Here is a 27953-nt window from a genome sequence, read left to right on the forward strand (position 1 = left end):
GCTCCCAGTGCCACCCACACTGGTTTAAATGTAACTTAGATATTGGGTTTCATTATGTAAAGCGCTTTGAGTCACTAGAGAAAAGCGCTATATAAATATAATTCACTTCACTTCTAGTAAAACTCACATTGATTCAATATTACAGGCATTTTAGACATTATACATATTTGGTTTAGGAGTTGTGTTTGAATCCATTTTTATTGCTTTCTTCGTTAGGGCAAGTCCAAACAGCAGGAGGCCACGGGGAAGACAGAGGACACATTGGGAAGACTATGTAAGCCGGCTGGCCTGGGAACGCCTCAGGATCCCCCGAGAAGAGCTGGACGAAGTGGCTTGGGAGAGGGAAGTCTGGGCTTCTCTGCTTCGGCTGCTGCCCCCGCAACCCGACCTTGGATAAGCGGAAGAAAATGGATGGATTTAGTATGACAGTTATACTGTCATATTAAGTAAAAAAAACTAACTTGTGTCTTTGCAAACTTTACAAAATATAATCATTCTAGTAAAACAAACAAAGATACATTTCTCCAAGCATTATTAGCCATTTTGCATTTGTTGTTTAGGAGTTATGTTTAAATAACTGTCAAAGTAAATAAAACCTAATTTTGGTATTTGAAAACCTTAAAAAAAAAAACTGATTCTAGTAAAACTCACATGGATACAATATTACAGGCATTTTTAAACATAATGCATGTTTGGTTTTGGAGTAATGTTTATATAACTTTCATATTTAGTATGACAGTAATACTGTCATATTGAATAAAAAAAACTAACTTGTATCTGTACAAACCTTAAAAAATATTTTTTTCCAGTAAAACTCACAAAGGTGGTTTAGGAGTTATGTTTAAATAAATGTTAAATTGAATAAGGCAGTTATACTGTTATTATGAGTAAAACCTAATTTTTGTAAATGTTAACCTTACCACAATACACATCACATCGATTCAATATTACAGGCATTTTTAGACATTTTACATGTTTGGTTTAGAGTTGTGTTTGAATACATTTTTATTGTTTTTTTCATTAGGGCAAGTCCGACGGGCAGGAGGCCACAGGGAAGACCCAGGACACATTGGGAAGACTATGTCTCCCGGCTGGGCTGGGAACGCCTCGGGATCCCCCGAGAAGAGCTGGACGAAGTGGTTGGGAGAGGGAAGTCCGGGCTTCTCTGCGTAAGCTGCTGCCCCCGCAACCCGACCTCGGATAAGCGGAAGAAAATGGATGGATTTAGTATGACAGTTATACTGTCATATTAAGTAAAAAAAACTAACTTGTGTCTTTGCACACCTTACAAAATATATTTTTTTGTAGTAAAACTCACAAAGATACATATCTACAGGCATTATTAGCCATTTTGCATGTGTGGTTTAGGAGTTATGTTTAAATAACTGTCATATTGAATGTGGCAGTAATACTGTCATTATGACCTAATTTTTGTCATTTTAAACCTTACCAAAATACCTGATTCTGGTAAAACTCACATAGATTCAATATTACATGCATTTTTAGACGGATTGCTTGTTTGGTTTTGGAGTTATGTTTTTACAACTTTCATATTTAGTATGACAGTTATACTGTCATATTGGGTAAAAAAAAAAACTAACGTGTCTTTGCAAACCTTACAAAAGATCATTATTCTGGTAAAGACTTAGACTTTCTTTTTATTGTCATTCAAATTTTAACTTTACAGCACAGATAACAAAATTTCGTTACATAAGCTCATGGTAGTGCAGGATAAAAAAGCAATAAGGTGCATATATAAATAAATAAATATAAATATATATATAAAATAAATAAATATACTTAAATATATATAAATAAATAAATAAAAAGATTACTGTGCAGATAAATATATTGCACTTTTTCCACATGCGCCCACGTTTATGGGTGTATGTTATATTGTGTTTTTTTATTCCAGCAAGTTAATCCATTTTGAGGGGAATTGAGGGGATAATTTAATTATAATGCGTTCAAGAGTCTTACGGCCTGAGGGAAGAAGCTGTTACAGAAGCTGGAGGTTCTGCTTCGGAGGCTGCGGAACCTCTTTCTAGAGTCCAGCAGTGAAAACAGTCCTCGGTGGGGGTGGGAGGAGTCTTTGCAAATTTTCTGAGCCCTGGTCAGGCAGCGCTTTTTGCGATCTCCTGGATAGGAGAAAGAGGATTCCTGAATATCTTTTCCGCCGTCCTCACCACTCTCTGGAGAGACTTCCAGTCTGAGGCACTGCAGGCTCCAGTCCAGACAGAGATGGTTGGTCAGCAGGCTCTCAATAACAAAGATACAGTTCTCCAAGCATTATTAGCTATTTGCATTTGTTGTTTAGGATTTATGTTTAAATAACTGTCATAGTGAGTAAAACCTAAATTTTGTATTTGCAAATCTTACAAAAACAATTGATTCTAGTAAATCTCACAGATACAATATCACAGGCATTTTTAGACATAATGCATGTTTGGTTTTGGAGTTGTGTTTATACAACTTTCATATTTAGTATTACAGTAATACTGTCTTATTCAGTAAAAAAAAACAAAAAAACTTGTCTTTACAAACCTTACAAAATATGTTTTCCCAGTAAAACTCACAGAGATACTATTTACAGGCATTATTAGCCATTTTGCATGTTTGGTTTAGGAGTTATGTTTAAATAACTGAAATTGAGTGTGACAGTATACTGTCAAAGTGAGTAAAAAAACTAACTTGTGTCTTTGCAAACCTTACAAAAGAAAATGTTACTAGTAAAACTCATAAAGATACATTTCTTCATGCATTATTAGAAAATGGTCATGTGTAGTTGAGGAGTTATGTTTAAATAACTGTCATATTGAGTGTGGTAGTATAACTGCCACACATATTGAGTTATAAAGTTAAGTGTAAAACCTAATTTTTGTATTTGCAAACCTTACAAAAACAACTGATTCTAGTAAAACTCACATAGATTCAATATTAAAGGCATTTTAGACATTTTACATGTTTTGTTTAGGAGTTGTGTTTGAATACATTTGTATTGCTTTTTTTGTTAAGGCAAGTCCAAACGGCAGGAGGCCACGGGGAAGACACAGGACACATTGGGAAGATTATATCAGCTGGCTGGCCTGGGAACGCCTCGGGATCCCCCGAGAAGAGCTGGAAGAAGTAGTTGGGGATAGGGAAATCTGGGCTTCTCTGCTTAGGCTGCAGCCCCCGCAACACGACCTCGGATAAGCGGAAGAAAATGGATGGATTTAGTATGACAGTTATACTACCATATTGAGTAAAAAAAACCTAACTTTTGTTTTGGTAAACATTCAAAATATATTTTTTCTAGTAAAACTCACGATACATATAGTTTAAATAACTGTCATAGTACGTAAAACCTATTTTTTATATTTGCAAACCTTACAAAAACAACTGATTCTAGTAAAACTCACATGCAATCAATATTACAGTTATTTTTAGACAATTTGCCTGTTTGGTTTAGAAATTATGATGGAATACATTTTTTATTGCTTTTTTCACATTATCTCAGGATTTTAGGAATTAAACTGTCATATTGAGTAAAACTACTTTTTGTGTTTGCAAGCCTTAAAAAAGCATATGTTTCGAGTAAAACTCACAAGAATGCATTATTTCAGGCAATATTAGCTCATTTTTATGTGTAGTTTAGGAGTAATGTTTAATTTACTGTCATATTGAGTGTACATTGTCATGGTGAAAAAAAACTAATTTTTGTATTTGCAAAAATTTCAAACACAGCTGATTCTAGTAAAACTCACATGGATTCAATATTACAGGCATTTTTACACATATTGCATGTTTAAATTAGGAAATATGATTGAATACATTTTTATTGCTTTTTTCGCATTATCTCAGGATATTAGGAATATAACTGTCCATTTAGTAAAAAACTACTTTTTGTGTTTGCAAGATTTAAAAAAGCATGTGTTTAGAGTAAAACTCCGTAGAATGCATTATTTGAGGCATCATTAGCCTTTTTGCAAGTGTAGTTAGGAGTTTTTTTTAAATAACTGTCATATTGAGTGTGACAGTATACTGTCATAGTGAGTAAAACTTAATTTTTGTATTTGCAAACCTTACAAAAACAACTGATTCTAGTAAAACTCACATGGATTTATTATTACAGGCATTTTTAGACATTTTGCATTGTTAGTTAAGGAATTATGTTAGAATACATTTTTATTGCTTATTTCGCATTATCTCAGGATTTTAAGAACATTACTGTCATATTGAGTAAAAAACTACTTTTTGTGTTTGCAAGCCTTAAAAAAGCATATGTTTCGAGTAAAACTCACAAGGATGCATTATTTCAAGCATTATTAGCCATATTGCATGTGTAGTTTAGGAGTTATGATTAAATAACTGTCATATTGAGTTTGACAGAGTAAAACCTAATTTTTGTATTTGCAAACCTTACTAAAACAACTGATTCTAGTAAAACTTACATGGATTTAATATTACAGGCATTTTTAGACATTTTACATTGTTGGTTTAGGAATTATGTTGGAATACATTTTTATTGCTTTTTTCGCATTAGCTCAGGATTTTAAGAACATTACTGTCATATTGAGTAAAAAACTACTTTTTGTGTTTGCAAGCCTTAAAAAAGCATATGTTTCGAGTAAAACTCACAAAAATGCATTATTTCAGGCAATATCAGCTCATTTTTATGTGTAGTTTAGGAGTTATGTTTAATTTACTGTCATATTGAGTGTACATTGTCATGGTGAAAAAAAACTATTTTTTTTATTTGCAAACCTTACAAAAACAACTGATTCTAGTAAAACTCACATGGATTCAATAATACAGGCATTTTTACACATTTTGCATGTTTAGTTTAGAAATTATGATGGAATACATTTTTATTGCTTTTTTCGCATTATCTCAGGATTTTAAGAAGATTACCGTCATATTGAGTAAAAAACACTTTTTGTGTTTGCAAGATTTAAAAAAGGATGTGTTTAGAGTAAAACTCCGTAGAATGCATTATTTGAGGCATCATTAGCCATTTTGCATAAGTAGTTAGGAGTTATTTTTAAATAACTGTCATATTGAGTGTTAAAGTATACTGTCATAGAGTAAAACTTAATTTTTGTATTTGCAAACCTTACAAAAACAACTGAATCTAGTAAAACTCACATGGATTTAATATTACAGGCATTTTTAGACAATTTGCATTGTTGGTTTAGGAATTATGTTGGAATACAGTTTTATTGCTTTTTTCGCAATTTTTTTTGGAGTTATGTTTATATAACCTCCTTCCTGAGCCGCCACCTTATCGTGGTAGAAGAGTTTGCGTGTCCCACTGATCCTAGGAGCTATGCTGTCTGTGGGCTTCTATGCCCCCTCGTAGGCTCTCCCAAGAAAAATAGGTCCTAGGTGAGGGATCAGACAAAGAGCAGCTCAAAGACCTTTATAAAAAGTACAAATCGAGGTCCTAGATTTTTCCTCGCCCGGACGCGGGTAACCGTGGCTCCCCTGTGGAGCCAGGCCCAGAGGTGGGTCACGATGGCGAAGGCCTGTTGGCTGGATCAGCTCAATGAAGCAACGTGGTTCCCTCCTCCAATGGGCTCACCACTCATGGGCTGGGTTATAGAGGTCGGGTGCAGTGTGAGCTGAGCGGCAGCCGAAGGCAGGGCACTTGGCGGTCCGATCATCGGCTACATAAGCTAGCTCTTCTGACGTGAAATGTCACCTCGCTGGGAGGGAAGGAGCCTGAGCTGGTGTGCGAGGTGGAGAAGTTCCGGCTAGATATAGTTGGACTCACTTCGACGCACAGGAACCTGTTCTCTCGAGAGGGGCTGGACTCTCTTCCACTATGGCGTTGCAAGCAATGAGAGGCTTGGGTGGCAATTCTTGTTGTCCCCCCGGCTCAAAGACAAGAGTATGGGGTATCGGACTGTCTGATTGTGGCGGGTCGCTCCCTGTATGATCAGTGTCAGAGCTTGGTCCGCATTGCCGGCAGTAAGTCGGACCTCTTTCCAGTGAGGGTTGGACTAAACCACACAAAGGGCAGCCTTGGCGGACCAAGGCTGCCCTTTGTCACCGATTCTGTTGTTAACTTTTATGGACAGAATTCTAGGCGCAGTCATGGCGTTGAGGGGTCCGGTTTGAGGGTTGCAGGATTAGGTCTCTGCTTTTTGCAGATGATGTGGTCCTGATGGCTTCAACTGGCCAGGATCTCCAGCTCTCATTGGATGGCCGAGTATGAAGCGACTGGGATGAGAATCAGCACCTCCAAGTCCGAGTCCATGGTTCTCGCCCGGTAAAGGGTGGGGTGCCATTTCCAGGTTGAGGAGGCGATGGCACATACATAGATGGCAAACAAACTTGTGTCTGCAAACCTTACAATAGATTATTATTCTAGTAAAACTAACAAAGATACATTTTTCCAAGCATTATTAGCATTTGTTGTTTTGGAGTTATAATGCTTGCGTTGAGAGGCGACGGGCTCGGGTGGCAATTCTTGTTGCCCCCCGGCTCAAAGCCTGCACATTGGAGTTCAACCCAGTGGACCAGTGGGTAGCTTTCCTCCGCCTTCGGGTGGGGGGACGGGTCCTGACTGTTGTTTGGCCTTACGCACCAAATGGCAGCTCAGAGTATCCACCCTTTTTGGATTCACTCGAGGGAGTACTGGAAAGTGCTCCACCGGGTGATTCCCTCGTTCTACTGGGGGCCTTCAACGCTCATCTTGGCAACAACAGTGAAACCTGGAGAGGCATGTTTGGGAAGATTGGCCGCCCGGATCTGAACCCGAGTGGTGTTTTGTTATTGGACTTTTGTGCCCGTCACAGATTGTCAATAACAAACACCAAGTTCAAACATAAGGGTGTCCATGTGTGCACTTGGCACCAGGACACCCTAGGCCGCAGTTCCATGATCGATTTTGTAGTTGTGCCATCGGATTTGCGGTCTCATGTTTTGGACGCTCGGGTGAAGAGAGGGGCGGAGCTTTCTACCGATCACCACATGGTGGTGAGTTGGCTGCGATGGTGGGGGAGGATGCCTGACAGACCTGGCAGGCCCAAACGCATTGTGAGGGTTTGCTGGGAACGCATCCGGAAGAACTTTGACCATGTCACGAGGGAAGCGCTGGACATTGCGTCTGAGTGGACCATGTTCCGTGCCTCTCTTGTCGAGCCGGCTGATTGGAGCTGTGGCCGCAAGGAGTTTGGTGCCTGTCGTGGCGCTAATCCTAGAACCCGCTGGTGGACACCAGCAGTGAGGGATGCCATCAAGCTGAAGAAAGAGCCTATCGGGTCCTTTTGGCTCATAGGACTCCAGAGGCAGCCGACAGACTAAGCGAAGTGCGGATTCAGCGGTCGCAGAGGCAAAAACTCGGACATGGGAGGAGTTTGGAGAAGCCACGGAAAACGACTTCCAGACGGCTTCGAAGCGATTCTGGACCACCATCCGCCGGCTCAAGGGGGGGGAGCAGTGCACTGTAACACCGTGTATGGTGAGGATGGTGCGCTGCTGACCTCTACTGCAGCTGTTATTGATCGGTGGAGGGAGTACTTCGAAGACCTCCTTATTCCCACCAACATGTCTTCCTATGAGGAAGCAGTGCCTGGGGAATCTGTGGTGGGCTCTCCTATTTCTGGGGCTGAGGTCAAAAAGCTCCTCAATGGCAACGCCATGGGGGTGGATGAGATCCGTCCGGAGTTCCTTAAGGCTCTGGATGCTGTGTGGCTGTCTTGGTTGACAACACTCTGCAACATCGCGTGGACATCGGGGGCGGTACTTCTGGATTGGGAGACCTGGGTGGTGGTTCTTCTCTTTAAGAAGGGGAACCAGAGGGTGTGTTTCAACTATCGTGAGATCACACTCCTCAGTCTTCCCGGTAAGGTCTATTCATGTGTACTGGAGAAGAGGCTACGCCGGATAGTCGAACCTCAGATTCAGGAGGAACAGTGTGGTTTACGTCCTGGTCGTGGAACTGCGGACCAGCTTTATACTCTCGGCAGGGTCCTTGAGGGTGCATGGGAGTTTGCCCAACCAGTCTACATGTGCTTTATGGACTTGGAGAAGGCATTCGACCATTTACCCCGGGAAGTCCTGTGGGGAGTGCTCAGAGAGTATGGGGTAACGACTGTCTTATTGTGGCGGTTCGCTCCCTTTGCAAGAGTCAGAGCTTGGTCCGCATTGCCGGCAGTAAGTCGGACCCGTTTCCAGTGAGGGTTGGACTCCGCCAAGGCTGCCCTTTGTCACCGATTCTGTTCATAACCTTTATGGACAGAATTTCTAGGCGCAGTCAGGGCGTTGAGGGGATCCGGTTTGGTGTCTGCAGGATTAGGTCTCTGCTATTTGCAGATGATGTGGTCCTGATGGCTTCATCTGGCCAAGATCTTCAGCCCTCACTGTAGCGGTTCGCAGACGAGTGTGAAGTGACTGGGATGTGAATCAGCACCTCCAAGTCCGAGTCCATGGTTCTCGCCCGGAAAAGGGTGGAGGAGATCTTGCCCCAAGTGGAGGAGTTCAAGGACCTCAGAGTCTTCTTCACGAGTGAGGGAAGGGTGGATCGTGAGATCGACAGGCGGAACGGTGCGGCGTCTTCAGTAATGCGGACGCTGTATTGATCCGTTGTGGTGAAGAAGGAGCGGAGCCGGAAGGCAAAGCTCTCGATTTACCGGTCGATCTACGTTCCCATCCTCACCTATGGTCATGAGCTTTGTGTCATGGCCGAAAGGACAAAATCACGGGTACAAGCGGCCGAAATGAGATTCCTCCGCCGGGTGGCGGGGCTCTCCCTTAGAGATAGGGTGAGAAGCTCTGTCATCCGGGAGGAGCTCAAAGTAAAGCCATTGCTCCTCCATTTCGAGAGGAGCCAGATGAGGTGGTTCGGGCATCTGGTCAGGATGCCACCCGAACGCCTCCCTAGGGAGGTGTTTCGGGCACGTCCGACCGGTAGGAGGCCCAGGAAGACCCAGGAAACGGGAAGCTTATCTCTCCCGGCTGGCCTGGGAACGCCCCGGGATCCCCCGGGAGGAGCTGGACGAAGTGGCTGGGGAGAAAAAAGTCTGGGTTTCCCTGCTTAGGCTGCAGCCCCCGCGACCCGACCTCGGATAAGCGGAAGAAAATGGATGGATGGATGGATGGAGTTATGTTTAAATAACTGTCATAAAGAGTAAAACCTCATTTTTGTATTTGTAAACCTTACCAAAACAACTGATTTTAGTAAAACTCACACAGATTCAATATTACAGGAATTTTTAGACATTTTGCTTATTTGGTGTAGGAATTATGATGGAATACATTGTTATTGCTTATTTCGCATTATATCAGGATTTTAAGATCTTTACTGTCATACTGAGGAAAACAAATACTTTTTGTGTTTGCAAGCCTTAAAAAAGCATATGTTTCGAGTAAAACTCACAAGAATGCCTTATTTCAGGCATTATTAGCCATTTTTATGTGTAGTTTAGGCATACTTGCCAAGCCTCCTGGATTTTCCAGGAGACTCCCGAAATTCAGCGCCTTTCCCGAAAACCTCCCGGGACAAATTTTCTCCCGAAAATCTCCCGAAATTCAGGCTGACCTGAGTGAGGACAGCCTGTATTCACGTCTGCTTTCCCACGATATAAACAGCATGCCTGCCCAATCACGTTATAACTGTAGAATGATCGAGGGCGAGTTCTTGGTTTCTTATGTGGGTTTATTGTTAGGTAGTTTCATTAACGTCCTCCCAGCGCGGTAACAACACTAAACAACAGCAGTCACGTTTTCGTCTACCGTAAAGCAGTTTGTCTGCCGTAAACAGCAATGTTGTGACACTCTTTAAACAGGGCAATACTGCCATCTACTGTACATGCATATGTGACAATAACATCCAGGGCTTTTAGAGAGTGCAGTGCACAACTGCGCACACAACAAGGAGACGGAGCAGAAGAACGCGGAAGATACAGCCATGGCGACGCCGACGACGAGTAAGATGAAGAAACACGCTTATAAGTTCCAAGCCGCAGCTGCGATTGGACCTGGATAGCCTCCGGGAAGAAGTAGTGGAGTACCAAGTGCTTGGCAGTGAAGATCTTCCTCAGGAAGCAAAGATTGACCGGTTTTTGGCCATGCTCAGGAGGGGTGGAAAATTCCAGACTCTCGTGCATTTGATGAAAGCACTTTTGTGCGTGCCACACAGCAATGCATCATCAGAGAGGGTGTTCAGCATGGTTAGAAAAATAGTGACAGAGAATAGAACAAGGATGGACAATTCAACACTTAACTCAACAATGAGTAGATGAGTGTTATGTGTGTGTATATGTGTAAATAAATGAAAACTGAAATTCAAGTATTTATTTTATATATATATATATATATATATATATATATATATATATATATATATATATATATATATATATATATATATATATATATGTAGGGACGGCGTGGCGCAGTGGAAGAGTGGCCGTGCGCAACCCGAGGGTCACTGGTTCAATCCCCACCTAGTACCAACCTCGTCATGTCCGTTGTGTCCTGAGCAAGACACTTCACCCTTGCTCCTGATGGGTGCTGGTTAGCGCCTTGCATGGCAGCTCCCTCCATCAGTGTGTGAATGTGTGTGTGAATGGGTAAATGTGGAAGTAGTGTCAAAGCGCTTTGAGTACCTTGAAAGTAGAAAAGCGCTATACAAGTACAACCCATTTATCATTTATTTATATATATATATATATATATATATATATATATATATATATATATATATATATATATATATATATATATATGTATATATATATGAAATACTTGACTTGGTGAATTTTATCTCTAAATATACTCCTCCCCTCTTAACCACACCCCCAACCACGCCCCCACCCCACCCCCGACCACGCCTTCCCCACCCCCACCTCCTGAAATCGGAGGTCTCATTGTTGGCAAGTATGAGTTTAGGAGTTATGTTTAAATAACTGTCATAGTGAGTGTGGCAGTTACACTGTCATATTGAGTAAAAAAAACTAACTTGTGTCTTTGCAAACCTCACAAAAGAAAACGTTTCTAATAAAAATCACAAAGATACATTTCTTCACGCATTATTAGACATTTTCTATATGTGGTTTAGGAGTTATGTTTAAATAACTGTCATATTGAGTGTGGCAGTTATACTGTCATTATGTGTAAAACCTAATTTTGTATTTGCAAACCTAATAAAAACAACTGATTCTAGTAAAACTCACAAAGATACATTTCTTCATGCATTATTAGAAAATGTTCATGTGTAGTTTAGGAGTTATGTTTAAATAACTGTCATATTGAGTGTGGCAGTCATACTATTAAGTGTTAAACCTAATTTTTGTTTTTGCAAACCTTACAAAAACAACTGATTCTAGTAAAACTCACATGGATACAATATTACAGGCATTTTTAAACATAATGCATGTTTGGTTTTGGAGTAATGTTTATATAACTTTCATATTTAGTATGACAGTAATACTGTCATATTGAAAAAGAAAAACTAACTTGTATAGGGGGCGGTATAGCCCGGTTGGTAGAGCGGCCGTGCCAGCAACTTTAGGGTTGCAGGTTCGATCCCCGCTTCCGCCATCCTAGTCACTGCTGTTGTGTCCTTGGGCAAGACACTTTACCCACCTGCTCCCAGTGCCACCCACACTGGTTTAAATGTAACTTATATATTGGGTTTCATTATGTAAAGCGCTTTGAGTCACTAGAGAAAAGCGCTATATAAATATAATTCACTTCACTTCTAGTAAAACTCACATTGATTCAATATTACAGGCATTTTAGACATTATACATATTTGGTTTAGGAGTTGTGTTTGAATCCATTTTTATTGCTTTCTTCGTTAGGGCAAGTCCGAACAGCAGGAGGCCACGGGGAAGACAGAGGACACATTGGGAAGACTATGTAAGCCGGCTGGCCTGGGAACGCCTCAGGATCCCCCGAGAAGAGCTGGACGAAGTGGCTTGGGAGAGGGAAGTCTGGGCTTCTCTGCTTCGGCTGCTGCCCCCGCAACCCGACCTTGGATAAGCGGAAGAAAATGGATGGATTTAGTATGACAGTTATACTGTCATATTAAGTAAAAAAAACTAACTTGTGTCTTTGCAAACTTTACAAAATATAATCATTCTAGTAAAACAAAAAAAGATACATTTCTCCAAGCATTATTAGCCATTTTGCATTTGTTGTTTAGGAGTTATGTTTAAATAACTGTCAAAGTAAATAAAACCTAATTTTGGTATTTGAAAACCTTCAAAAAAAAAAACTGATTCTAGTAAAACTTGCAAGGATACAATATTACAGGCATTTTTAAACATAATGCATGTTTGGTTTTGGAGTAATGTTTATATAACTTTCATATTTAGTATGACAGTAATACTGTCATATTGAATAAAAAAAACTAACTTGTATCTGTACAAACCTTAAAAAATATTTTTTTCCAGTAAAACTCACAAAGGTGGTTTAGGAGTTATGTTTAAATAAATGTTAAATTGAATAAGGCAGTTATACTGTTATTATGAGTAAAACCTAATTTTTGTAAATGTTAACCTTACCACAATACACATCACATCGATTCAATATTACAGGCATTTTTAGACATTTTACATGTTTGGTTTAGAGTTGTGTTTGAATACTTTTTTATTGTTTTTTTCATTAGGGCAAGTCCGACGGGCAGGAGGCCACGGGGAAGACCCAGGACACATTGGGAAGACTATGTCTCCCGGCTGGGCTGGGAACGCCTCGGGATCCCCCGAGAAGAGCTGGACGAAGTGGTTGGGAGAGGGAAGTCCGGGCTTCTCTGCTTAAGCTGCTGCCCCCGCAACCCGACCTCGGATAAGCGGAAGAAAATGGATGGATTTAGTATGACAGTTATACTGTCATATTAAGTAAAAAAAACTAACTTGTGTCTTTGCACACCTTACAAAATATATTTTTTTGTAGTAAAACTCACAAAGATACATATCTACAGGCATTATTAGCCATTTTGCATGTGTGGTTTAGGAGTTATGTTTAAATAACTGTCATATTGAATGTGGCAGTAATACTGTCATTATGACCTAATTTTTGTAATTTTAAACCTTACCAAAATACCTGATTCTGGTAAAACTCACATAGATTCAATATTACATACATTTTTAGACGGATTGCTTGTTTGGTTTTGGAGTTATGTTTTTACAACTTTCATATTTAGTATGACAGTTATACTGTCATATTGGGTAAAAAAAAACAACTAACGTGTCTTTGCAAACCTTACAAAAGATCATTATTCTGGTAAAGACTTAGACTTTCTTTTTATTGTCATTCAAATTTTAACTTTACAGCACAGATAACAAAATTTCGTTACATAAGCTCATGGTAGTGCAGGATAAAAAAGCAATAAGGTGCATATATAAATAAATAAATATAAATATATATATAAAATAAATAAATATACTTAAATATATATAAATAAATAAATAAAAAGATTACTGTGCAGATAAATATATTGCACTTTTTCCACATGCGCCCACGTTTATGGGTGTATGTTATATTGTGTTTTTTTTATTCCAGCAAGTTAATCCATTTTGAGGGGAATTGAGGGGATAATTTAATTAAATGCGTTCAAGAGTCTTACGGCCTGAGGGAAGAAGCTGTTACAGAAGCTGGAGGTTCTGCTTCGGAGGCTGCGGAACCTCTTTCTAGAGTCCAGCAGTGAAAACAGTCCTCGGTGGGGGTGGGGGGAGTCTTTGCAAATTTTCTGAGCCCTGGTCAGGCAGCGCTTTTTGCGATCTCCTGGATAGGAGGAAGAGGATTCCTGAATATCTTTTCCGCCGTCCTCACCACTCTCTGGAGAGACTTCCAGTCTGAGGCACTGCAGGCTCCAGTCCAGACAGAGATGGTTGGTCAGCAGGCTCTCAATAACAAAGATACAGTTCTCAAGCATTATTAGCTATTTGCATTTGTTGTTTAGGATTTATGTTTAAATAACTGTCATAGTGAGTAAAACCTAAATTTTGTATTTGCAAATATTACAAAAACAATTGATTCTAGTAAATCTCACAGATACAATATCACAGGCATTTTTAGACATAATGCATGTTTGGTTTTGGAGTTGTGTTTATACAACTTTCATATTTAGTATTACAGTAATACTGTCTTATTCAGTAAAAAACAAAAAACAAACTTGTCTTTACAAACCTTACAAAATATGTTTTCCCAGTAAAACTCACAGAGGTACATTTTTACAGGCATTATTAGCCATTTGCATGTTTGGTTTAGGAGTTATGTTTAAATAACTGATATTGAGTGTGACAGTATACTGTCAAAGTGAGTAAAAAAAACTAACTTGTGTCTTTGCAAACCTTACAAAAGAAAATGTTACGAGTAAAACTCACAGAGATACATTTCTTCATGCATTATTAGAAAATGTTCATGTGTAGTTTTGAAGTTATGTTTATATAACTTTCATATATAGTATGACAGTTATACTGTTATGTTGAGTAAAAAAAAAACTAACTTTTGTCTTTACAAACCTTACAAAATATTGTTTTCCATTAAAACTCACAAAGATACATTTCTACAGGCATTATTAGCCATTTTGTATGTGTGGTTTAGGAGTTATGTTTAAATAACTGAAATTGATTGTGACAGTATACTGTCAAAGTGAGTAAAAAAAACTAACTTGTGTCTTTGCAAACCTTACAAAAGAAAATGTTACTAGTAAAACTCATAAAGATACATTTCTTCATGCATTATTAGAAAGTGGTCATGTGTAGTTGAGGAGTTATGTTTAAATAACTGTCATATTGAGTGTGGTAGTATAACTGCCACACATATTGAGTTATAAAGTTAAGTGTAAAACCTAATTTTTGTATTTGCAAACCTTACAAAAACAACTGATTCTAGTAAAACTCACATAGATTCAATATTAAAGGCATTTTAGACATTTTACATGTTTTGTTTAGGAGTTGTGTTTGAATACATTTGTATTGCTTTTTTTGTTAAGGCAAGTCCAAACGGCAGGAGGACACGGGGAAGACACAGGACACATTGGGAAGATTATATCAGCTGGCTGGCCTAGGAACGCTTCGGGATCCCCCGAGAAGAGCTGGACGAAGTAGTTGGGGATAGGGAAGTCTGGGCTTCTCTGCTTAGGCTGCAGCCCCCGCAACACGACCTCAGATAAGCGGAAGAAAATGGATGGATTTAGTATGACAGTTATACTACCATATTGAGTAAAAAAAAACTAACTTTTGTTTTTGTAAACATTCAAAATATATTTTTTCTAGTAAAACTCACGATACATATAGTTTAAATAACTGTCATAGTAAGTAAAACCTATTTTTTGTATTTGCAAACCTTACAAAAACAACTGATTCTAGTAAAACTCACATGCATTCAATATTACAGTTATTTTTAGACAATTTGCCTGTTTGGTTTAGAAATTATGATGGAATACATTTTTTATTGCTTTTTTCACATTATCTCAGGATTTTAGGAATTAAACTGTCATATTGAGTAAAACTACTTTTTGTGTTTGCAAGCCTTAAAAAAGCACATGTTTCGAGTAAAACTCACAAGAATGCATTATTTCAGGCAATATTAGCTCATTTTTATGTGTAGTTTAGGAGTAATGTTTAACTTACTGTCATATTGAGTGTATATTGTCATGGTGAAAAAAAACTAATTTTTGTATTTGCAAAAATTTCAAACACAGCTGATTCTAGTAAAACTCACATGGATTCAATATTACAGGCATTTTTACACATATTGCATGTTTAAATTAGGAAATATGATTGAATACATTTTTATTGCTTTTTTCGCATTATCTCAGGATATTAGGAATATAACTGTCCATTTAGTAAAAAACTACTTTTTGTGTTTGCAAGATTTAAAAAAGCATGTGTTTAGAGTAAAACTCCGTAGAATGCATTATTTGAGGCATCATTAGCCTTTTTGCAAGTGTAGTTAGGAGTTTTTTTTAAATAACTGTCATATTGAGTGTGACAGTATACTGTCATAGTGAGTAAAACTTAATTTTTGTATTTGCAAACCTTACAAAAACAACTGATTCTAGTAAAACTCACATGGATTTATTATTACAGGCATTTTTAGACATTTTGCATTGTTAGTTAAGGAATTATGTTAGAATACATTTTTATTGCTTATTTCGCATTATCTCAGGATTTTAAGAACATTACTGTCATATTGAGTAAAAAACTACTTTTTGTGTTTGCAAGCCTTAAAAAAGCATATGTTTCGAGTAAAACTCACAAAAATCCATATTTCAGGCAATATCAGCTCATTTTTATGTGTAGTTTAGGAGTTATGTTTAATTTACTGTCATATTGAGTGTACATTGTCATGGTGAAAAAAAACTATTTTTTTTATTTGCAAACCTTACAAAAACAACTGATTCTAGCAAAACTCACATGGATTCAATAATACAGGCATTTTTTCACATTTTGCATGTTTAGTTTAGAAATTATGATGAATACATTTTTATTGCTTTTTTCGCATTATCTCAGGATTTTAAGAAGATTACCGTCATATTGAGTAAAAACACTTTTTGTGTTTGCAAGATTTAAAAAAGGATGTGTTTAGAGTAAAACTCCTTAGAATGCATTATTTGAGGCATCATTAGCAATTTTGCATAAGTAGTTAGGAGTTATTTTTAAATAACTGTCATATTGAGTGTGAAAGTATACTGTCATAGAGTAAAACTTAATTTTTGTATTTGCAAACCTTACAAAAACAACTGATTCTAGTAAAACTCACATGGATTTAATATTACAGGCATTTTTAGACAATTTGCATTGTTGGTTTAGGAATTATGTTGGAATACAGTTTTATTGCTTTTTTCGCATTATCTCAGGATTTTAAGAACATTACTGTCATATTGAGTAAAAAAACTGCTTTTTGTGTTTGCAAGCCTTAAAAAAGCATATGTTTCGAGTAAAACTCATAAGAATGCATTATTTCAGGCAATATTAGCTGATTTTTCTGTGTAGTTTAGGAGTAATGTTTATTTTACTGTCATATTGAGTGTACATTGTCATGGTGAAAAAAAACTAATTTTTGTATTTGCAAAAATTTCAAACACAGCTGATTCTAGTAAAACTCACATGTATTCAATATTACAGGCATTTTTACACATATTGCATGTTTAAATTAGGAAATATGATTGAATACATTTTTATTGCTTTTTTCGCATTATCTCAGGATATTAGGAATATATCTGTCCATTGAGTAAAAAACTACTTTTTGTGTTTGCAAGATTTAAAAAAGCATGTGTTTAGAGTAAAACTCCGTAGAATGCATTATTTGAGGCATCATTAGCCTTTTTGCAAGTGTAGTTAGGAGTTTTTTTTAAATAACTGTCATATTGAGTGTGACAGTATACTGTCATAGTGAGTAAAACTTAATTTTTGTATTTGCAAACCTTACAAAAACAACTGATTCTAGTAAAACTCACATGGATTTATTATTACAGGCATTTTTAGACATTTTGCATTGTTAGTTAAGGAATTATGTTAGAATACATTTTTATTGCTTATTTCGCATTATCTCAGGATTTTAAGAACATTACTGTCATATTGAGTAAAAAACTACTTTTTGTGTTTGCAAGCCTTAAAAAAGCATATGTTTCGAGTAAAACTCACAAAAATGCATTATTTCAGGCAATATCAGCTCATTTTTATGTGTAGTTTAGGAGTTATGTTTAATTTACTGTCATATTGAGTGTACATTGTCATGGTGAAAAAAAACTATTTTTTTTATTTGCAAACCTTACAAAAACAACTGATTCTAGCAAAACTCACATGGATTCAATAATACAGGCATTTTTACACATTTTGCATGTTTAGTTTAGAAATTATGATGAATACATTTTTATTGCTTTTTTTCCGCATTATCTCAGGATTTTAAGAAGATTACCGTCATATTGAGTAAAAACACTTTTTGTGTTTGCAAGATTTAAAAAAGGATGTGTTTAGAGTAAAACTCCTTAGAATGCATTATTTGAGGCATCATTAGCAATTTTGCATAAGTAGTTAGGAGTTATTTTTAAATAACTGTCATATTGAGTGTGAAAGTATACTGTCATAGAGTAAAACTTAATTTTTGTATTTGCAAACCTTACAAAAACAACTGATTCTAGTAAAACTCACATGGATTTAATATTACAGGCATTTTGAGACAATTTGCATTGTTGGTTTAGGAATTATGTTGGAATACAGTTTTATTGCTTTTTTCGCATTATCTCAGGATTTTAAGAACATTACTGTCATATTGAGTAAAAAAACTGCTTTTTGTGTTTGCAAGCCTTAAAAAAGCATATGTTTCGAGTAAAACTCACAAGAATGCATTATTTCAGGCAATATTAGCTCATTTTTATGTGTAGTTTAGGAGTAATGTTGAATTTACCGTCATATTGAGTGTAAATTGTCATGGTGAAAAAAAACTAATTTTTGTATTTGCAAAAATTTCAAACACATCTGATTCTAGTAAAACTCACATGGATTCAATATTACATGCATTTTTACACATAGTGCATGTTTGATTTAGGAAATATGATTGAATACATTTTTATTGCTTTTTTTGCATTATCTCAGGATATTAGGAATATAACTGTCCATTGAGTAAAAAACTACTTTTTGTGTTTGCAAGATTTAAAAAAGCATGTGTTTAGAGTAAAACTCCGTAGAATGCATTATTTGAGGCATCATTAGCCTTTTTGCAAGTGTAGTAAGGAGTTATTTTTAAATAACTGTCATGTTGAGTGTGACAGTATACTGTCATAGTGAGTAAAACTTAATTTTTGTATTTGTAAACCTTACAAAAACAATTGATTTTGGTAAAACTCACATGGATTTAATATTACAGGTATTTTTAGACATTTTGGTTTAGGAATTATGTTGGAAAACATTTTTATTGCTTTTTTCGCATTATCTCAGGATTTTAAGAACATTACTGTCATATTGAGTAAAAAACTACTTTTTGTGTTTGCAAGCCTTAAAAAAGCAGATGTTTCGAGTAAAACTAACAAGAATGCATTATTTCAGGTAATATCAGCTCATTTTTATGTGTAGTTTAGGAGTTATGTTTAATTTACTGTCCTATTGAGTGTACATTGTCATGGTGAAAAAAAACTATTTTTTTTTAATTTGCAAACCTTACAAAAACAACTGATTCTAGTAAAACTCACATGGAGTCAATAATACAGGCATTTTTACACATTTTGCATGTTTAGTTTAGAAATTATGATGGAATACATTTTTTTTGCTTTTTTCGCATTATCTCAGGATTTTAAGAAGATTACCGTCATATTGAGTAAAAAACCGTTTTTTGTGTTTGCAAGCCTTAAAAGAGCATAGGTTTCGAGAAAAACCCCCAAGGATGCATTATTTCAAGCATTATTAGCCATTTTGCATGTGTAGTTTAGGAGTTATGATTAAATAACTGTCATATTGAGTTTGACAGAGTAAAACAAAATTTTTGTATTTGCAAACCTTACTAAAACAACTGATTCTAGTAAAACTTACATGGATTTAATATTACAGGCATTTTCAGACATTTTGCATTGTTGCTTTAGGAATTATAGTAAAACTCACATGGATTCAATAATACAGGCATTTTGAGTGTGAAAGTATACTGTCATAGTGAGTAAAACTTAATTTTTGTATTTGCAAACCTTACAAAAACAACTGATTATAGTAAAACGCACAGGGATTCAATAATACAGGCATTTTTACACATTTTGCATGTTTAGTTTAGAAATTATGATGGAAAACATAATTTATTGCTTTTTTCGCATTATCTCAGGATTTTAAGAAGATTACCGTCATATTGAGTAAAAAAACACTTTTTGTGTTTGCAAGCCTTAAAAAAGCATAGGTTTCGAGAAAAACTCCCAAGGATGCATTATTTCAAGCATTATTAGCCATTTTGCATGTGTAGTTTAGGAGTTATGATTAAATAACTGTCATATTGAGTTTGACAGAGTAAAACCTAATTTTTGTATTTGCAAACCATACTAAAACAGGCATTTTTAGACATTTTGCATTGTTGGTTTAGGAATTATGTTGGAATACATTTTTATTGCTTTTTTCGTATTAACTCAGGACTTTAAGAACATTACTGTCATATTGAGTAAAAAACTACTTTTTGTGTTTGCAAGCCTTAAAAAAGCATATGTTTCGAGTAAAACACAAGAATGCATTATTTCAGGAAATATTAGCTGATTTTTATGTGTAGTTTAGGAGTAATGTTTAATTTACTGTCAAATTGAGTGTACATTGTCATGGTGAAAAAAAACTAATTTTTTTATTTGCAAAAATTTCAAACACAGCTGATTCTAGTAAATTTAACATGTATTCAATATTACAGGCATTTTTACACATATTGCATGTTTGATTTAGGAAATATGATTGAATACATTTTTATTGCTTTTTTCGCATTATCTCAGGATTTTAGGAATATAACTGTCATATTGAGTAAAAAACTACTTTTTGTGTTTGCAAGATTTAAAAAAGGATGTGTTTAGAGTAAAACTCCGTAGAATGCATTATTTGAGGTATCATTAGCCATTTTGCATAAGTAGTTGGAGTTATGTTTAAATAACTGTAAAATTGAGTGTGAAAGTATACTGTCATAGTGAGTAAAACTTAATTATTGTATTTGCAAACCTTACAAAAACAACTGACTCTAGTAAAACTCACATGGATTTAATATTACAGGCAATTTTAGACAATTTGCATTGTTGGTTTAGGAATTATGTTGGAATAAACTTTTATTGCTTTTTTCGTATTATCTCAGTCTTTAAGTACATTACTGTCATATTGAGTAAAAAACTACTTTTTGTGTTTGCAAGCCTTAAAAAAGCATATGTTTCGAGTAAAACTCACAAGAATGCATTATTTCAGGCAATATTAGCTAATTTTTATGTGTAGTTTAGGAGTAATGTTTAATTTGCTGTCATATTGAGTGTACATTGTCATGGTGAAAAAAAACCAATTTTTCTATTTCCAAACATTTCAAACACAGCTGATTCTAGTAAAACTCACATGGATTCAATATTACAGGCATTTTTACACATATTGCATGTTTAAATTAGGAAATATGATTGAATACATTTTTATTGCTTTTTTCGCATTATCTCAGGATATTAGGAATATAACTGTCCATTGAGTAAAAAACTACTTTTTGTGTTTGCAAGATTTAAAAAAGAATGTGTTTAGAGTACAACTCCCTACAATGCATTATTTGAGGCATCATTAGCCTTTTTGCAGAAGTAGTTAGGAGTTATTTTTAAATAACTGTCATATTGAGTGTGAAAGCTGTCATAGTGAGTAAAACTTATTTTTTTTATTTGCAAACCTTACAAAAACAACTGATTCTAGTAAAACTCACATGGATTTAATATTACAGGATTTTTTGGAAAATTTGCATTGTTGGTTTAGGAATTATGTTGGAATACGTTTTTATTGCTTATTTCGCATTATCTCAGGATTTTAAGAACATTACTGTTTATTTTGTAAAAAACTACTTTTTTTGTTTGCAAGCCTTAAAAAAGCATATGGTTTGAGTAAAACTCACAAAAATGCATTTTTTTCAGGCAATATTAGCTCATTTTTATGTGTAGTTTAGGAGTTATGTTTAATTTACTGTCATATTGAGTGTAAATTGTCATAGTGAAAAAAAACTATTTTTTTTATTGCAAACCCTACAAAAACAACTGATTCTAGTAAAACTCACATGGATTCAATAATACAGGCATTTTTACACATTTTGAATGTTTAGTTTAGAAATTATGATGGAATACATTTTTATTGCTTTTTTCGCATTATCTCAGGATTTTAAGAAGATTACCGTCATATTGAATAAAAAACACTTTTTGTGTTTGCAAGCCTTAAAAAAGCATAGGTTTCGAGAAAAACTCCCAAGAATGCATTATTTCAAGCATTATTAGCTATTTTGCATGTGTAGTTTAGGAGTTCTGAATAAAAAACGGTCATATTGAGTTGACAGAGTAAAACCTAATTTTTGTATTTGCAAACCTTACTAAAACAACTGATTCTAGTAAAACTTACATGGATTTAATATTACAGGCATTTTTAGACATTTTGCATTGTTGGTTTAGGAATTATAGTAAAACTCACATGGCTTCAATAATACAGGCATTTTTACACATTTTGCATGTTTAGTTTAGAAATTATGATGGAATACATTTTTATTGCTTTTTTCGCATTATCTCAGGATTTTATGAAGATTACCGTCATATTAAGTAAAAAACACTTTTTGTGTTTGCAAGCCTTAAAAAAGCATAGGTTTCGAGGAAAACTCCCAAGGATGCATTATTTCAAAGCATTTTTAGCCATATTGCATGTGTAGTTTAGGAGTTATGATTAAATAACTGTCATATTGAGTTTGACAGAGTAAAACCTAATTTTTGTATTTGCAAACCTTACTAAAACAACTGATTCTAGTAAAACTTACATGGATTTAATATTACAGGCATTTTTAGACATTTTACATTGTTGCTTTAGGAATTATGTTGGAATACATTTTTATTGCTTTTTTCGCATTAGCTCAGGATTTTAAGAACATTACTGTCATATTGAGTAAAAAAATACTTTTTGTGTTTGCAAGCCTTAAAAAAGCATATGTTTCGAGTAAAACTCACAAGAATGCATTATTTCAGGCAATATTAGCTCATTTTAATGTGTAGTTTAGGTGTTATGTTTAATTTACTGTCATATTGAGTGTACTTTGTCATGGTGAAAAAAACCTAATTTTTCTATTTGCAAACCTTTCAAACACAACTGATTCTAGTAAAACATACATTGATTCAAGATTACAGGCATTTTTACACATTTTGCATGTTTGGTTTAGGAATTATAATGGAATACATTTTTTTTTGCTTTTTTCGTATTATCTCAGGATTTTAAGAACATTACAGTCATATTGAGTAAAAAAAACTACTTTTTGTGTTTGCAAGATTTAAAAAAGCATATGTTTTGAGTAAAACTCCCAAGGATGCATTATTTCAGGCATCAATAGCCATTTTGCTTGTGTGGATTAGGAGTTTTTAAATAACTGTCATATTGCGTGTGGCAGTTATACTGTCATGAGTAAACATAAATGTTGTATTTTTAAACCTTATAAACCTTCTGATTCTAGTAAAATTCACAAAGATACAATATTACAGGCATTTTTAGACATAATGCAGGTTTGGTTTTGGAGTTAGGTTTATAACTTTTCATATTTAGTATGACTTGTGTCTTTGCAAACCTTACAAAATATTTTTTTCCAGTAAAACTCACAAAGATACATTTCTCTTATTAGCCATTTTGCATGTGTGGTTTCGGAGTTATGTTTAAATAACTGTCAGATACAGAGACAGAGACAGTATACATGGGGAAGGCGTGGCGCAGTTGGGAGAGTGGCCGTTCCAGCAACTTGAGGGTTTTTGGTTCGATCCCCACCTTCTACCAACCTCGTCACGTCCGTTGTGTCCTTGAGGGAGACACTTTACCCTTGCTCCTGATGGGTTGTGGTTAGGGCCTTGCATGCCAGCTCCCGCCATCTGTGTGTGAATGTGTGTGTGAATAGTGTCAAAGCGCTTTGTGTACCTTGAAGGTAGAAAAGCGCTATGCAAGTATAACCCATTTACCATAGTGAGTAAAACCAAATGTTTGTATTTACAAACCTTACAAAAACAACCGATTCTAGTAAAAGTCACACAGATACAATATTTTAGGCATTTTTAGACATAATGCATGTTTGGTTTTGGAGTTATGTTTATATAACCTCCTTTCTGAGCCGCCACCTTATCGTGGTAGAAGAGTTTGCGTGTCCCACTGATCCTAGGAGCTATGCTGTCTGTGGGCTTCTATGCCCCCTCGTAGGCTCTCCCAAGAAAAATAGGTCCTAGGTGAGGGATCAGACAAAGAGCAGCTCAAAGACCTTTATAAAAAGTACAAATCGAGGTCCTAGATTTTTCCTCGCCCGGACGCGGGTACCCGTGGCTCCCCTGTGGAGCCAGGCCCAGAGGTGGGGCACGATGGCGAGGGCCTGTTGGCTGGCTCAGCTCAATGAAGCAACGTGGTTCCCTCCTCCAATGGGCTCACCACTCATGGGCTGGGTTATAGAGGTCGGGTGCAGTGTGAGCTGAGCGGCAGCCGAAGGCAGGGCACTTGGCGGTCCGATCATCGGCTACATAAGCTAGCTCTTCTGACGTGAAATGTCACCTCGCTGGGAGGGAAGGAGCCTGAGCTGGTGTGCGAGGTGGAGAAGTTCCGGCTAGATATAGTTGGACTCACTTCGACGCACAGGAACCTGTTCTCTCGAGAGGGGCTGGACTCTCTTCCACTATATGGCGTTGCAAGCAATGAGAGGCTTGGGTGGCAATTCTTGTTGTCCCCCCGGCTCAAAGACAAGAGTATGGGGTATCGGACTGTCTGATTGTGGCGGGTCGCTCCCTGTATGATCAGTGTCAGAGCTTGGTCCGCATTGCCGGCAGTAAGTCGGACCTCTTTCCAGTGAGGGTTGGACTAAACCACACAAAGGGCAGCCTTGGCGGACCAAGGCTGCCCTTTGTCACCGATTCTGTTGTTAACTTTTATGGACAGAATTTCTAGGCGCAGTCATGGCGTTGAGGGGATCCGGTTTGAGGGTTGCAGGATTAGGTCTCTGCTTTTTGCAGATGATGTGGTCCTGATGGCTTCAACTGGCCAGGATCTCCAGCTCTCATTGGATGGCCGAGTATGAAGCGACTGGGATGAGAATCAGCACCTCCAAGTCCGAGTCCATGGTTCTCGCCCGGTAAAGGGTGGGGTGCCATTTCCAGGTTGAGGAGGCGATGGCACATACATAGATGGCCCCAAGTGGAGGAGTTCAAGTACCTAGGAGTCTTGTTCACGAGTGAGGGAAGAGTGGATCATGAGATCCACAGGCGGATCGGTGCGGCGTCTTCAGTAATGAGGACGCTATATCGATCCATTGTGGTGAAGAAGGAGCTGAGCAAGAATTAAAAGCTCTAAATTTACCGGTCGATCTACATTCCCATCCTGCACCCATGGTCATGGTTTTGACCGAAAAGACAAGATCACGGCTACAAGCGGCCAAATTGAGTTTCCTCCGCCGGGTGGCGGGTCCCTCCCTTAGAGATAGGATAAGAAGCTCTGTCACCCGGGAGGAACTCAGAGTAAAGCGCTGCTCCTCCACATTGAGAGGAGCCAGGTGAGGTGGTTCGGGCATCTGCTCAGGATGCCACCCGAACGCCTCCCAAAGGAAGTTTAGGGCAAATCTGACCGGCAGGAGGCCACGGGGAAGACCCAGGACACATTGGGAAGATTATGTCTCCCGGCTGGCCTGGGAACGCCTCAGGATCCCCCGAGAAGAGCTGGAAGAAGTGGCTGGGGAGAGGAAAGTCTGGGCTTCTCTGTTTAGGCTGCTGCCCCCGCAACCCGACCTCGGTTAAGCGGAAGAAAATAGATGGATTTAGTAACGACAAAAAAAAAATATTCTAGTAAAACTCACATGGATACAATTTTACAGGTATTTTTAGACATAATGCATGTTTGGTTTTGGAATTATGTTTATATAACTTTCATATGTATTGTGACAGTTATACTGCCATCTTGAGTAAAACTAACTTGTGTCTTTACAAACATTACAAACTATGTTTTTCCAGTAAAACTCACAAAAATAATTTTTTCCAGGCATTATTAGACATTTTTCATGTGTGGTTTAGGAAATATGTTTACATAACTGTCATATTGAATGTGGCAGTTATACAGTTATTATGTGTAAAACCAAATTTTTGTATTTGCAAACCTTACAAAAACAACTGATTCTAGTAAAACTCACATAGATTCAATATTTCAGGCATTTTTAGACATTTCACATGTTTGAATACATTTTTATTGCTTTTTTCGTTAGGGCAAGTCCGCTCGGCAGGAGGCCACGGGGAAGACCCAGGACACATTGGGAAGACTATGTCTCAGGCTGGCCTGGGAACGCCTCGGGATCCCCCGAGAAGAGCTGGACAAAGTGGCTGGGGAGAGGGAAGTCTGGGCTTCTCTGCTTAGGCTGCTGCCCCCGCAACCCAACCTCGGATAAGCGGAAGAAAATGGATGGATTTAGTATGACAGTTATACTGTCATATTGAGTAAAAAAACAAACTTGTGTCTGCAAACCTTACAATAGATTATTATTCTAGTAAAACTAACAAAGATACATTTTTCCAAGCATTATTAGCATTTGTTGTTTTGGAGTTATAATGCTTGCGTTGAGAGGCGACGGGCTCGGGTGGCAATTCTTGTTGCCCCCCGGCTCAAAGCCTGCACATTGGAGTTCAACCCAGTGGACCAGTGGGTAGCTTTCCTCCGCCTTCGGGTGGGGGGACGGGTCCTGACTGTTGTTTGGCCTTACGCGCCAAATGGCAGCTGAGAGTATCCACCCTTTTTGGATTCACTCGAGGGAGTACTGGAAAGTGCTCCACCGGGTGATTCCCTCGTTCTACTGGGGGCCTTCAACGCTAATCTTGGCAACAACAGTGAAACCTGGAGAGGCATGATTGGGAAGAATGGCCGCCCGGATCTGAACCCGAGTGGTGTTTTGTTATTGGACTTTTGTGCCCGTCACAGATTGCCAATAACAAACACCAAGTTCAAACATAAGGGTGTCCATATGTGCACTTGGCACCAGGACACCCTAGGCCGCAGTTCCATGATCGATTTTGTAGTTGTGCCATCGGATTTGCGGTCTTATGTTTTGGACACTCGGGTGAAGAGAGAGGCGGAGCTTTTTACCGATCACCACATGGTGGTGAGTTGGCTGCGATGGTGGGGGAGGATGCCTGACAGACCTGGCAGGCCCAAACGCATTGTGAGGGTTTGCTGGGAACGCATCCGGAAGAACTTTGACCATGTCACGAGGGAAGCGCTGGACATTGCGTCTGAGTGGACCATGTTCCGTGCCTCTCTTGTCGAGCCGGCTGATTGGAGCTGTGGCCGCAAGGAGTTTGGTGCCTGTCGTGGCGCTAATCCTAGAACCCGCTGGTGGACACCAGCAGTGAGGGATGCCGTCAAGCTGAAGAAAGAGCCTATCGGGTCCTTTTGGCTCATGGGACTCCAGAGGCAGCCGACAGACCAAGCGAAGTGCGGCTTCAGCGGTCGCAGAGGCAAAAACTCGGACATGGGAGGAGTTTGGAGAAGCCACGGAAAACGACTTCCAGACGGCTTCGAAGCGATTCTGGACCACCATCCGCCGGCTCAAGGGGGGGGAGCAGTGCACTGTAACACCGTGTATGGTGAGGATGGTGCGCTGCTGACCTCTACTGCAGCTGTTATTGATCGGTGGAGGGAGTACTTCGAAGACCTCCTTATTCCCACCAACATGTCTTCCTATGAGGAAGCAGTGCCTGGGGAATCTGTGTTGGGCTCTCCTATTTCTGGGGCTGAGGTCAAAAAGCTCCTCAATGGCAACGCCCTGGGGGTGGATGAGATCCGTCCGGAGTTCCTTAAGGCTCTGGATGCTGTGGGGCTGTCTTGGTTGACAACACTCTGCAACATCGCGTGGACATCGGGGGTGGTACTTCTGGATTGGGAGACCTGGGTGGTGGTTCTTCTCTTTAAGAAGGGGAACCAGAGGGTATGTTTCAACTATCGTGAGATCACACTCCTCAGTCTTCCCGGTAAGGTCTATTCATGTGTACTGGAGAAGAGGCTACGCCGGATAGTCGAACCTCAGATTCAGGAGTAACAGTGTGGTTTACGTCCTGGTCGTGGAACTGCGGACCAGCTTTATACTCTCGGCAGGGTCCTTGAGGGTGCATGGGAGTTTGCCCAACCAGTCTACATGTGCTTTATGGACTTGGAGAAGGCATTCGACCATTTACCCCGGGAAGTCCTGTGGGGAGTGCTCAGAGAGTATGGGGTAACGACTGTCTTATTGTGGCGGTTCGCTCCCTTTGCAAGAGTCAGAGCTTGGTCCGCATTGCCGGCAGTAAGTCGGACCCGTTTCCA

The sequence above is a fragment of the Nerophis lumbriciformis genome, linkage group LG02, assembly GCF_033978685.3.
Source record: "Nerophis lumbriciformis linkage group LG02, RoL_Nlum_v2.1, whole genome shotgun sequence".
NCBI classification, from domain to species: domain Eukaryota; kingdom Metazoa; phylum Chordata; class Actinopteri; order Syngnathiformes; family Syngnathidae; genus Nerophis; species Nerophis lumbriciformis.